The sequence below is a fragment of the Cygnus olor genome, chromosome 7, assembly GCF_009769625.2.
Source record: "Cygnus olor isolate bCygOlo1 chromosome 7, bCygOlo1.pri.v2, whole genome shotgun sequence".
Classification (NCBI taxonomy): domain Eukaryota; kingdom Metazoa; phylum Chordata; class Aves; order Anseriformes; family Anatidae; genus Cygnus; species Cygnus olor.
Window position 1 is genome coordinate 26,154,827 of NC_049175.1, and position 13,486 is coordinate 26,168,312.

Sequence of the window (13,486 nt, forward strand, 5' to 3'; positions counted from 1 at the left end):
CTGAGAAGCTAGCTGTTAGATCAATAACAAAGCAAGAACAAAATAAGTTAATTTGCTTTTTTTTTTTTTTTTTTTTTTTGAAGGATCTTTTTGCTCTATTGAAATCTATTTAGCTTTCCAATCATGTGGCAACTTCCGTTAGTCTTCAAGAGGGAAGGAAGAATGCCATACAGCAGAACGGCTTGTGCGCCCTCCTAGGAAAACCTGCACCTGCTTTCTGCCCACGCATCCGCTCTCATCTCAAATCCAAGCCACGAGCTGATGCTACACAGCTGCTGTGAGACATTATGTCAGGGCTCCATTTGCCAGCATTTCTGCCACTCTGGATCATATTGGTGTCTCGTAACAGCTCCCAGAGCAGCTTCATCAAGCTGCTAATGTCAACCAAGTAAATAATGTATGCTTCAACTTTGGGCTAAATATACATTTGTCTGATAGACCGTAACAGCCACCAAGTCTGTTGTGCTAAGCAATCCTTAGCTGTATATTTACCAGATCAATGAAGTGCTTACAGCTTGGACACATGAATCGGTGTTTAGGTAAGTTTTAAAATAATTATTAGAAGTAAAAGAACACTGCTGTCCATATATTGCACTTATGTGGAAAAAACCTTCTCTCTTGTGTTGCTTTTTTTTTCTTTTTTTTTTTCTTTTTTTTTTCTTTCTTTTTTTTTTTTTTTCTGGAGCCCCTCGAGACCTGGTCAGCAGAGGTACTTAGGCACAACTGAGTAAGTTGAAGTCAGTGTCTTAGCTTCACTCATTATAAACATGACTTCTGCAGAGCATGATAGGATTCTCACAGGATCAATCCTGTTCCCTAGTATCATTTCAGAACAGTTGACAGTAACCAAGGCACTTGTTTGCTATAAGAGAAGAAAAGAGAAAGCACTGTGGTACTGATCTACTAGCTCTGGGGTCTGAATCTATTAAGGACAATAGGACTGCATGAAGATGTTTCTGCAGGAACAAAATACACAGACAAAATCTAGATTATTTTTTTTTTTTCACCAGAACAAGAATCACAATTTGTACCCATTTCCCTTGTGGGAATAAGATGCATAAGCTCTGCAATGTACCCTCTTCCTCATCTACTTGGGCATGTGAGTTGGAGAAGGCAGCTGGTTTTATTGCTCTCAGGTCACTAATGCAGAAGAGGAGGTACCAGTGACTGTGGACCTTCCCTGAGGAAATTCTGAAGAAGCCACGTGGTGGCTTACTGAAGTTAATTTTTTTACTACTCTGGCAAGAAGTTCTCTACTGTCAGAGATGAACCAGCTCAGTAGATTTCTTTTTCCAGTCCTCTCTGTTGGTAACCAGGATGATGAACATAGGATCTTGTCTCTTATTTTTCCATCAGATAGTATTTTTAAAGTGTGGAGTGCACATATCTGCCTCTCTCTCAGCGTTTAAGCCAGATAAAGCCAAAGGTGTTTCTAAATTTCTCGGAGTAATGCTATCTATGCGATGGTGATTCCAGCTTGTCCATTTTGTTTGTTTGTTTGAGTAGAATCTGTGGGAAGGTGAAACAGAGAAGAAAGCTTCATTTATGCAGCACACTAAGGAAGGTTGCATGAGCATTGAAGGCCCACTGTTACCTAGCCAGCAGTAAGAGCATTGACAAGAAATAGCTTCTTAGTGCAAAATTAGTGAAAGCTAATTTGGTTAAAAATCTGTGAGGGATGTTTTGCTAAGGGGGCATGAAGGTTTGCTGTCCATCGTCTAACACAGAGGAAAGGAGAAAAATCTAACTAGAAATAGAGGAATAGTTGCACAGCCTACAACAGCAGTCTTATTTTCAAATGCATTTACTCCAAATTTTATTTGTTCCATCCTTTCAACCAATACCCAATATTACTGAAATACAGACACGAGGTCTGCTTGAACTTGACTCTCAACTGACAACACACAACATTTCACAATTAACTCTTATCACTACTGTCTCCAGAGTCCTGACTCTCATCTTGCATGTCAAAACATCAACTGTCTGTTTCAGACCCTAATTGTGTTGTCAGTGACCTTTGTAAACTAATCTTCTACAGCCATTTGATCAATTAATGTTTTATGCAAAGACTAGTACATTCTGAATAAATAAATAAACTAAACTAAATATGAAATTACAACAAACAACATGTCAGGCAGGAAAATATTGGTTTAAGAATTCTAATGATGATCATGATTTATTAATGCACTTGTCAGCATCTGTTGCTGAAGACATTATGCATGCCTTGATAGTATTTGCCTTGATTTGTTGAATGGAACACAGATAGACAACAATCGTATAGTAAAAAGTATTACAGTGTCTGAATCCCATCTTTTTCATGTCTAGGGGAGAGTTTCTTCATGCTCTCTCCCTGAATCTGGACTTTCTTTATAACTTCTTTATTAACACTGAAAAAAATCTCCAGAACAACACTCTGTGTACCGTGTTCCGTCAACTCCTGTGATCAGGCAAAGCTGATTTGAATATTTCAGTGCCTTATAGTGAATTCAGGAGCAACATGGTATTTTTATATGATTCTTTCTAGAAGGAGGAATATCAGATCTCAGAAATGGAGAAACTTTAGTTTTTCTACTCCGGTACCTTCACATATTTCATAATTTCTGGAGAATTTCTGTTGATGTTAAAAGTGGATTAAAATGAAGAATGACTACAGACTGTATTTTTACTATATATACCATGGTGCTCACTTCAGTGGGCTCTTTTACAGTCATGACTAAAATTTGCAAGTTGATCTACATTTTCTTTATATTTTCAGCTGTTCTGTCATACATCTGAATTTTCTCTCCAGGCATTTATTATGGATTGTTAAAAAAATCACCCAAACCAAAAGAATCACGGTTATTTTCACATTTGGGGGAAGAGGGATAGCTAAAGTTTGTGGAAATTATTATTTTTTTTTTTATTGTTACTTCTATTGCAAAATATCTTTAAGTGCTTCAAGGTAGGGCTGATTGAAAATCAAATTCTTACAGCTACTTTTGAAATGACATTTCTTATAACTCCTGCAGTATCCTTGCTGTCCATGAAAGGAAATTATTTTAGGTGTGAAAAAGTGCAGTGGTGGACATTCTGGAAGCTCTGGATTCCCATTCCCCACTCAAACATCAGGTTTCATAGTTTAACCACTGAACCTTAAGGCTAAAGGCAGAATTATCTTGTCTTCTCCTGGATTTAGGTCTGCAAGTTAAGTAAGATGCAGTCCACATCCTACTCATTCTGTTACTCAGTAATTCCTGTCAGTTGTGGTAGGTGCTTCACTGCCTAGCATGCTGGGTATTGATAATCCCATTTGAGCTAAACTGACAGTCTCCAGCTTCCTACTACTAAGAAAAAGACCTTATCTTTTCCATCTTGAGCCAAGTACAGGCTGAGAACCATGGCACAGCAGCAAACACCACAGTGAGTCTGAGGAAAGGTCAGACCCACTAGGGACAAATATTCCTCAGACATTTCGGTGTTGTTCCTAGGCAAAGTTATTGTAGGTTGATGGTGGTGGGATGAACAGGAAACAGCAAGTGGAAGGAACCCTAGGAAAACTGACTTTCAGATGCTCAAATATCTTAAAAGCTCTCAGCATCCCACCCTAGTGCTTTAAGACCAGGATTAAAAATTTGCTACCTTTCCAGCTACATAAGCAGTGAAAACTTTGGACTGGAAAATAATGGAGATAGTGATCCCTTGACCTATTACTCAGAAGCTCTTCAGCAAATCTAATGAACAACATAATTTTTTTTCTAGTGCAGGAGAAGGCTGTTAAACAGATTGCACTGGTGTATGGAAATGTCATTTTTTTTTTTTATAGACCTATAACACAGATAAATTGTGGCTTAAAGACAGAGGTGGCCTTTGTTGAACCTCGTATGTTCTTCTGATCTTTGTTTGTGAACCTTGCTCTCCAGAGGTTTATTCCAGATATTCAAGCAATGCTTCTTTTTAGATAAACAATAGCAACAATCTGTCTTTCCCTGGACACATCAGTCCTCTTGTCAGCTTTATTTCTCTTTATCTTTTAAGAGGTTTTTCATTTCAAAGGTATTCAATGAAACACCAGTTGGTGTGATATCAGAGAGGAAATATCTTCATTTAACAGATTTAGTCTTTTAATTGATTCAGTTGTGTATTACATTAGACCTTTTGATATCCCAGGTGTTTAGACTCCTAGTAAGTTTATACCTTCATCTTACATTTTTTTCTCAAGAAGACATCTAAATTTTCAAAAATATAACACATTTACTTATTCGTTCATTTTCTTGATCTAGTAGAAGGCGAATCTGTTCTGTTAACAAAGATCTTTTAGTTCTTTTCTGACAAAGTTCTTTTAGCTATTGGAAATTTGGTTTCTCTTTAATAAAGAGCAGCAGAGAAGTTCTTTGGAAAAATAAAAAAAACAGATAGCATTCAAGAACAATAAAAATGACAGCAAACACACTGCCATTGTTGTGCTACTCCTCTCTTGCTCCTCTGGTTTAGGAGACTCAATGTGTGACAAAGATATGGAAAGATACAACCAGTACTCAGACAAGGGTGATGGTGACACCTTTGCAGTTATCTCAGGGAATAATCACAAAATATTTGAAGCAGAGAAGAAGCCTTGCCATTTCAGTTTCATCAGGAAACAAAACAGCTACTGAAAAGAAGAATGAAACAAGTGACAAGGATCATCTGGCTTCATCATTGTCTCTTTAAAATAAAATTCTTAGCATGGACAGGAAATTGGAAAAATAAAGTAGCTCAAAGGCTGTTCAGGAAAAAGAAGAAAAAGCTTTGGAAAGCTTGGAAGGATTAGTGGACAGAAGTAGACAGATCATTTCTTCCATGGCATTTCTACTTACATTTTACTGTAACCGTTCCTAAGCAAGAGGCTTTTTATTGTCATATCAGATATAAATGGTAAAATTTAATGTAGTACTTGTCAGCTTTAAATACTGGAAGTATCAATAAAATGTCAAATTATACTTGACTTCAATCCTAAATGGTTATAAAAATGCAATCCAAATTTACAGTCATTTAGTCTTCTCCCCCTTCCCCCCTCCCTTCTTCCCAGTAAAGCTCTACTATATGAGATTTGTGGGGAGGAGTTAAATTTCCTTTTCTGTTTCAAATCTGGTGATTCATTGAGGTTTACATCACCGCTGAAACTTTCTTTCCTTAGAAATCAATGGCTGAGGACTGAAGCAGGGACCCGACTTTTTAATTACGGCTTGAAGTAATGTAATTGTGTATCTTAATGGCTCATACTTCTCCTTGACAGATTGTCCAAGTTTGTTTAAAGTTTTGAAAGCAGTGAAATCAATTTATTAGACAGTCAGCTAGCAAAGAGAGAAAGCATTGATATTAATTGGAATGTAGACATAATATCACCTAATACCTTTGTATTTTTGTGAAATATTTTACACATTGAAGATACTGGCTGAGAGTGCAGTAAAGAGGAGTATGAGTTTCTATTCAGTGATATTTTATATTCCTGGTGCTTCAGTGAGCAAAACAGCTCTGATTGCATGGTAAGTGCAACATTGCAAGCCCTGGCTATATAGACAGTGAGTTTGGTGAGATTTCTGAATGTTGGGATATGTTGGCTGACAATACAGGGTATCAGGGTCACAGCACCCTATTCCAGCATGTAGTGTGCTCTTACCAATACCCTGAAATATGGCTTTGGTCTCATGCCTTTAGCAAAAAAGTGCAAGTAGAAAGTCTGCCTAGCCAGCAGGGAGTTATACAAAATAATCTAATGGCCCTTTCAGGCTTCAAATGTCCATTAGCCTCTGGCTTAAGAAATCATCACCCACATAAAGGTTAAGCAAAGTCCTTTTAAATGCAATAAACACCTTTCCCAGAGGCTTTGATTGAAAGTATCTGTAAATGTCATAGTTTCAATATTAATAGTCCTTGCTGATGTTGGTTAGGCTAATCCTCAGTGATGCAAACCAAAATCATTCCATTTGCTGTTCAGGTTACTCTGCTATCCTGCAAAGAACTGTCTGTGCCTATTAGTATCCTTTTCATTAGTATCCTTTTCATTCATTTATGATTCATGTGAAATGCAGAGCAACAGGACTAAATGCAGCTCTGAAATGAAGAGATTCATCTAGTTTGCTAAGACATTATTAACTTGTATTGCAGCTTTTTCTCTCTGATCAATTTTTGCAATTGTCAAACTTGGCCTGCATCTGTTCTCAAGAATCACCACAAAACAGGAAAAATTTAATTATCTTGAGCTAATCCCTTGTTAGTATGGAAAAACAAAAAACAAAAAACAACCAACCAACCAGGAAAAAACAACAGGAAATATCATGGAAAATAGGAAAATAGGGAATATATGTTTGTGAAAATAGTAAGGAATTTTGATTCCTAAAAAGGCTCTCAGGAAAACTAACTAAATAAATAAATAAAAAAGAAAAAAAAAGAAAAGAAAACAAAACAAAACCAACAACAATGCACACTGAAAAAAAACACTGAATAGCCTTTTGTAAGTATTGGAGAGTGACTGGTAGATTAAAAAAAAAAAAAAAAAAGCTTCTCAAATGAATTTCTGGGGCAAGGAGCATAGGTATTTCAAGGAGGAATGCAGTATTCATCAGAAACTCTAAGTAAAATAAAAGCCGGCATTAAAATGGCCTTCCTCAGATGACAGAATGACTTCCTGAAGTGGCTTCTTTCTTCAATACTGACCTTCAAGAATGAAGAGTTCAACTACTTGAAAATCTAAGAAATTAAAATGATCTCTGAATTTCCAGTGAAGCGGAATCCCATCTGTAGTTAAGAGCCAGCCCTGACATCCTCAAATGAAGAAAGGAGTGTGAAGTAGTGTATCAGTTTTAGGGACAGTGGTCTTCCCTGTCAATATTGGGGTAACATCACTTGACAATATTTTCAGTGTTCCTCAGGCCAAATGTTGTGTGATTGCACAGAGACAAATTTTCCATGAAATTTGACAGTGCAAGCCTGCTGCATAAGGGAGATCTAGTGATTTTTTTAATATAGTGCAGTGATCAAAGGCCAAACAGAAACTCAGTCTCCTCAATCTTCTGCTTCTCTTGGCACCTAACTCACAGCAAAGTAGCATCTACTAATCCCTCCAACCAAAGAAGCTTGTAGTAGTTTATCTGTACCTCATTCTGGATTTAACAACTGCTTCTTACCCAACACATAGTTGATTAATACTGTCGGTGGATTTCTGGTGCCAGATCAGTAGCACAGCACTGTTTTGGAATGACAGCTCAACTGGAGAAGAATTCTGGCATCCACATTTCAGAAGCAAAGACAAATCTCACAATAGAGAGCCACAGGAATGACCCTAGAAAAAAGTAAATGGTATTTGTTAAAGATAGCTCAGATTTTCTCAGGGATTAGCTACTATGCAGCTGGTTTATATGGTGTGCCAGGAAAATTGTGACAACTTAGAAACTGTTACAATTTTATTTCTTCTTTTGTGTTCCTCCAGAAAATCTCATTTTTGAATTTTATGGTGCCCTAGCCAAACACCATGAGATAACTGGATGCAAAGTTCTCTCTTTTCTTTTTCTGTTGGATAAGAAGCTGACTTCTGGTATGAAACAATTTCAGGAGCATGACTGCATCATTCAAGAGCTAAGCATTTCTGTTGTAAATGTAGTAAATCTCATAAAGGTAATTATGCATACATATATATACATTTACAATACAATACACATATACACATACAATGAAATCTGTTTGTGGCTGCATGCCAACTTGATAAACTGTCATGGTTTGTCTGGGATAAAGTTAATTTTCTTCACAGTGGTTCATATGATGATGTGCTTTAGATTTTTGATGAAAATAGTGGTGATAACGATGTTTTAGTTGTTGCAGAGCAGTGCTTACACAGAGACAAGGACTTTTCTGCTTCTTCTGCTGCCCTGCTAGTGAGGGGGCTGGGGGTGCACCAGGAGCTGGGAGTGGACACAGCCAGGACAGATGGCCCAGACTGGCCAAAAGGATGTCCAATACTATATGGCATCATGCTCAGCAATATAAGATGAGGGTAAAGAAGGAGGGAGGGGGGGATGTTTGGAGTGATGGCATTTGTCTTCTCAAGAAACTGTTGTATGTGATGAGCCCTGCTTTCCTTGAAGTGGCTGAGTACCTGCCTTCCGATGGGAAGTAGTGAATGAATTGAATTAATTATTTGTTTTGCTTTGCTTGTGCATGCAGTTTACTTAGTAAACTGACTTTATCTCAACCCATGAGTTTTTATCTTTTTATTTATTTATTTATTTATTTATTTTTCCGGATTCTCTCCTCCATCACACTGGGGGCAGGGAGAGGGAGGGAGTGAATGGCCGTGTGGAACTTAGCTGTATGCCAGGTGAAACCACAATGTAAACAAATAAGTAGTGATGTTGTCTTTGAGAAGTCTTTACAAAAAACATTCTAGGAAACTCCGTGCCTCTATAAGTGAAGATCTGGAGTCAAGTGAAGCTTCGACACCTTTAGATCAAGCAGTGTCACAGCATTTCAGTCCTTCAGCCTTGAACATCTCAAGGTCAAACCTTACATCATTTCCAAGGAGATTCAGTTATTTTTGAGCTAAAAGAGAGAAGCTGGTAGTGACAATGAGACAGGTTGACATTTTAGGGGTTTCTAATAAAACACCACACTGAGCTCTCACCTACAAAATGTAGGACTTTTCTCTTCAAAAGTGGATGTGGAAGGCAAAGGTCTGACCTTTCATCAGCTGGAAGATTTCCTCTCTGAATTTGGATATGGGATTCTATGGAACAGATGACCTTGACGGTTGAATAAATCCCAGGCACCATAAGTTAACTCTTGCCTGCAGAATCTGTTTCTCTTCAAAAATCTTTCTGTTTCTTGCCTCAGCTGGCAAAAGGTAAAACTTTTGCCAGGATAGAGAAAGGAGATCAAAAGTAAAAAGCTGCTGAAGAAGCAACCTCCACAGTCTCTGAAGAGCCATGTTATCACTGTGCTGTTGTCTCTTAACAAAATCAGCTCAGTCTTGTTTCCTCTTTCTACCAAAAACCAATATTTTGGGGTTATAATCAGATTTGGTACATCTCCACCACCTGAAAACTGATCCCAAGTTTCCTCCTGATTTGTGCATGGGACAGTGAACATCTCCAGATGCTGCTTCTTCTGACTTGCAATTCCAGACACCTCCAAGAGGAAAGCTTTAAAAAGCGCTGAAAAATGAAGGGATCTACCGTGATAACGCAGAGAACATTCGTAATAATAGCAAGCACTTTGATGAGGACCCTGAGAAATCCTACAGCTTCTGTGTATGGAAAGGAAGTGAAAAAATGGAAGAGCAGTCACCCTTGTGAATACACCAGGTCAGTCTGAACTCCTCAAGAGGAGCCTGGCTGGACAGACATGAAACATGTTAAGATGGAGGAGGACGTGTTAGGTCTGTTGGGGTCTGTGCCTTGCTCTGCTGTAGACTCACAGCATGATACTAGACAAGTCTGACTGAGAGTTTCAACAAGAAGAGAAGAAAGGTGCCCAGTGTGAAGTGTTCTGCGATATAACCACATTTTTGTTTAAAAACCCCAGTGTATGCAGTGTTATATCTTTCTGCACTCTGGCTCAGAGGACAGACAGGCTTGTATTTACGGATGTGGCAATACTTGGAGAGCTACAGCATCTGAGCAATAAATGACAGGTCTTGGAATAACAAGGGGGGGAACATCACCTGGGCACCTTTGTTCTGGTGAATTTTCCATGTTTATAGATGTCTGGAAACTGAAATCCTGATATCTACATTACCAATTTCCTGACTGAAACACAAATAGAGCAGTTTTTACGTCTCATGCTTACATATTTGAAGTCCAAGTGAGCATTTTGTTTTAGTTGCAAGAAAAGTGTTTATTTTTTCTAGCTAACCTACTACTCAGCCCTGAAATTCAATGTTATAGTGGGAACCACAATGTTAATACCCTTTTTAGCCTTAGACGTTAACTTATGTGAAGAAGAGGGATACTGGAATCTGTCCCTGCCCATGGCGGGGCTGGGGTGAACTAGATTATACCTGAGGTTCCTTCTAACCCAAACCATTTTATGACTCTGTGATTCTATGATAAGAAGATGTTTGGAGATACCAGGATAGACTCTAAGTAAAATATCCGTCCTGCTAGTAATAAATGACACTGTTCCCATGAATCAAAACTTTTGAATAATTAGTAAATATATAATTTATTTGCATACATAAGTCCTTCAAAAGAGCTTTTATTTTTTTTTTTTTTTCTGCTGAGAAGAATAATGGAAAGATGCATTTCTGACACATATTGGACTATTAGAAGACAATAAAAGATTCAGGCATGTTTTTTGCAGCCAGAATATACAGAATGAGAATAGATAGTAACTAAGTTTGTTGTAATGTAGAAACAAACTTTCCAGTTAGTCACACAAAGCCTGGGAAATCCACTTTCAAATAGATTAGGAGTTTCCATTAAGGAGTCTGTCATTATAATGTTGTGGAGACGATTCCTGAAAGGTTTCAAAAGCCAAACAAGAGCCGATTAGCTTCAATATCAAAGCAGAGTGGCCCATTTAGACCAATGCTATTGATCTTAAATACAATCTCTGTTTAGACAGACAGCAACTTCAAAAGCGAAACAACAATAAAAAAAAAGAAAAAGCTCCCTCAAAACAACTCACAACATGACAATTGTAAAGAAAATGGAAACATCTTAGTTCTGTTCTTCTAAGAGGCATAGGAGAAATGTTGTTGTCAAGATTTTGTATCTAAATGCCTTTTGAATCAAAGTTTTTCATGAGGCAACCAAGCACCATCTTTTTAAAAGGCCAGACAAATAGAAAGGCCTCCAATACGGTCAGCTATAGCAACACCAAGTGGTTCACATCATGGGAATGTTTGCTAGATGGAATACTTGAAAAATGTATCCGCCTTGACTCTAGAGCTTGAGAAAATTCTCTATAAAATAGATTTGACTGTTCTCATACTGAGATCAGGTAATGATGAAGCTGAATCTTTGAAATTAAAGGCTTACTGTCAACATGCTGCCCAAGTTTCCAAGGCTATGAGAAACTTGCCTTTAACAATTCATCCTCCATGGAGAAGTCTTTTGAACACTTAGTCCATGTAACACTGAACTTATATGTTTTTTGAATGTACATAGGCAATGTCTTAACCATGCTTTCATGGTCAGCTATATCAATATTCTTCCTTATGAAAGATGGTGAGAAGACACAAGCTCCCATTGTAGTAGTCCAGAATGACATGGTATTGGTAAGTAAAGTGTTTATGGTAGAGCTCCAACGTTGTATATTGATTAGGCAGTGGACATGATTGCTGTTTGTTTTAGTTATTTATTGTTTTTTTTTTTCTTTCTTTTTTTTTTTTTTCAGTTGAAGTAACTGCATGACTACAGCACACATGAATATAGAGAAAATTGAGCATCATGATGAAGAAATAATACACGTTGAGTGTTATGTTTATAAAAGGGATGAGTGCCCTCCAAAGAGACCTGCTAGAAACAGGAGGAAAAATCAAAAAAGATAGTAGAAACTTCTATAAATATAGTAAAAATGAGTAATCCAGCAATAAGCCTGATAAAGAGAAATTTGCTTCTGTGCATAACAGGTATAAAGATGAGGAAACTGAAATAATAATTCAAAAACATTTTGCAGCGAAACAACTGCAATACTTACATGTGTAATGTACTTACACTCTATCCATGACTATAACCATAATGACATACTCACTTGCTGGAAGCCCCTTATGGAGAAAATATGATCAAAAGGTAATATACTAGGTGATGATTTTGGAGCTTTTCCTGCTCTTGCCATCTCGACAGCTTTTTTTTTTTTTTCTGATATCTTAGTTCCACTCCAGAATAATGGACTTTTTGACAACCAACCTTGAGAGCTGCTAGATGGAAGCCCTTTTTAACAGCTTGGTATTAACCACAGCAGAATAACACAATATAGCCACAAGTAGTGCTTCCTCCACAATTTCAATGATCTGTCTTTACCTCTCTTCTGAAGGATATAGAGCAAAGATGATCTATTAGAATTGATCCTTGTTTGCTCTAGTCATTCTACTGAAACAGAATGCCACCTAGTGTGAATGACCGAGATATTTGGAAAAGAATTAAATGTGAAAAGATGTACTAGTGAGGGAGAGGCTAACACTGTGACCCAGGCAGTTGCTGGCTAGAAGACAGAAACTTATTTTGTACACAACAAAGTCTTGAAGAAGTATCAGGTTGTATGCACTCTGATTCAGGGAATTACTTAAGTACAAGACTGAATGCTCTGATGCTCTGTTGAGTAGAAGGTAAATATGTACTTTTTAAATATTGTTATTTTGAATCACTATTGTCTGGAGACAAATTTGAATTCAATTCCTTGATATTCAAGTGTGTGGTAAAGTTCTGCTTCAATGCACCTGGACGCTACTGACAACAGAGCTGAATATGATCCTTCAATTCCATATCTGTAGCACAGAAGCTGCTCTTAACAAGTGAAGAACCAAATGTGGTTGCATTAGGAGTAGCTGAATCACTGAAGGAAGGATGCTTACCTTGTATAAAACACATATTTTCTGAGTCTTGCTCAGCAGAATCACTGCAAGTCCACTTAAGCAAAGAGATATAAACTGGGCAACCCTGACAGAATAGAAAAGGTCACATTTTGGTATTAGAAGTAGTTCAGTTTTGGAATGTATTTCAGATTTCCAGAGGAAAAAGAAAAACAGTGTTCACAATTATATCCCAGATGATCTGGAAGTAAATAGTACACATTAAATAAACTTTCTTTCTTGAACAAAACCTTGCAGAGTTTTGCAGCGAAGTGTTTTTGAATTATCAAATGAGTGTTTTGCAACCAAGATGAAGATAATCAGAATAATAAATGGACAGCTATAGCTTCAGAAGGGGAAAAAATGGGAAAATTGTCAGTCTGCCTCTGTATGGTGTGCGCATACTTAAATCTATGCTGAAAGCTGCACGGAGCTGTGGGTGGAACACTTTTATTTTTATTTTATTTTATTTATTTATTTATTTATTTTTATTTTTTTTTTTTTTTTGTAGTAGGGAAATAACAACAGGCAGATGCAATATTTGCTGCATCACTCTTTTGGCTACAGAAACTGCTAACCTCCTCTTAGCCTAAGAAGCCCTCTTGACATGGTCAGGGTTGACCTTGACCCATGTTAAATAAGTAGACAAATAACTGACTTTTAACAACTTTTTCTAGGATCTTTCTCAAACTTGGTCTCCCTGGACTGTTTTTGCTTCCCATCCTTTACCTCAGTAGTATTATTAGCATTTTGAGTTCTTAGGTTAGTGAAGAAAACACTGTTAGGAATTACATGACTGTTAAATTAACCAGAAATGTATATAAGAGTCTTGCAGCTGATTGTACACGTGACTATAAATTTGAAATATGGATGCATAATTTTATTATCTCATTTTCTCCAGAGATGCCCAGTTTTTACATTTGTTGTTTCCTGCCAAAAAAGCCAGACTTATGTTCCAGGTGTGAC

At 37.3% G+C, this 13,486-nt stretch overlaps 1 long non-coding RNA gene across 1 annotated transcript; it reads left to right on the forward strand.

Annotated features, from left to right (window-relative positions):
• The first annotated feature begins 397 nt into the window (after positions 1-397).
• LOC121073551 lies at positions 398-11,473 on the forward strand. Its single transcript, XR_005821783.1, has 3 exons — positions 398-539; positions 9,090-9,311; positions 11,347-11,473. It is a non-coding gene; the product is annotated as an uncharacterized LOC121073551 (long non-coding RNA).
• The last annotated feature ends 2,013 nt before the right edge of the window (positions 11,474-13,486 follow it).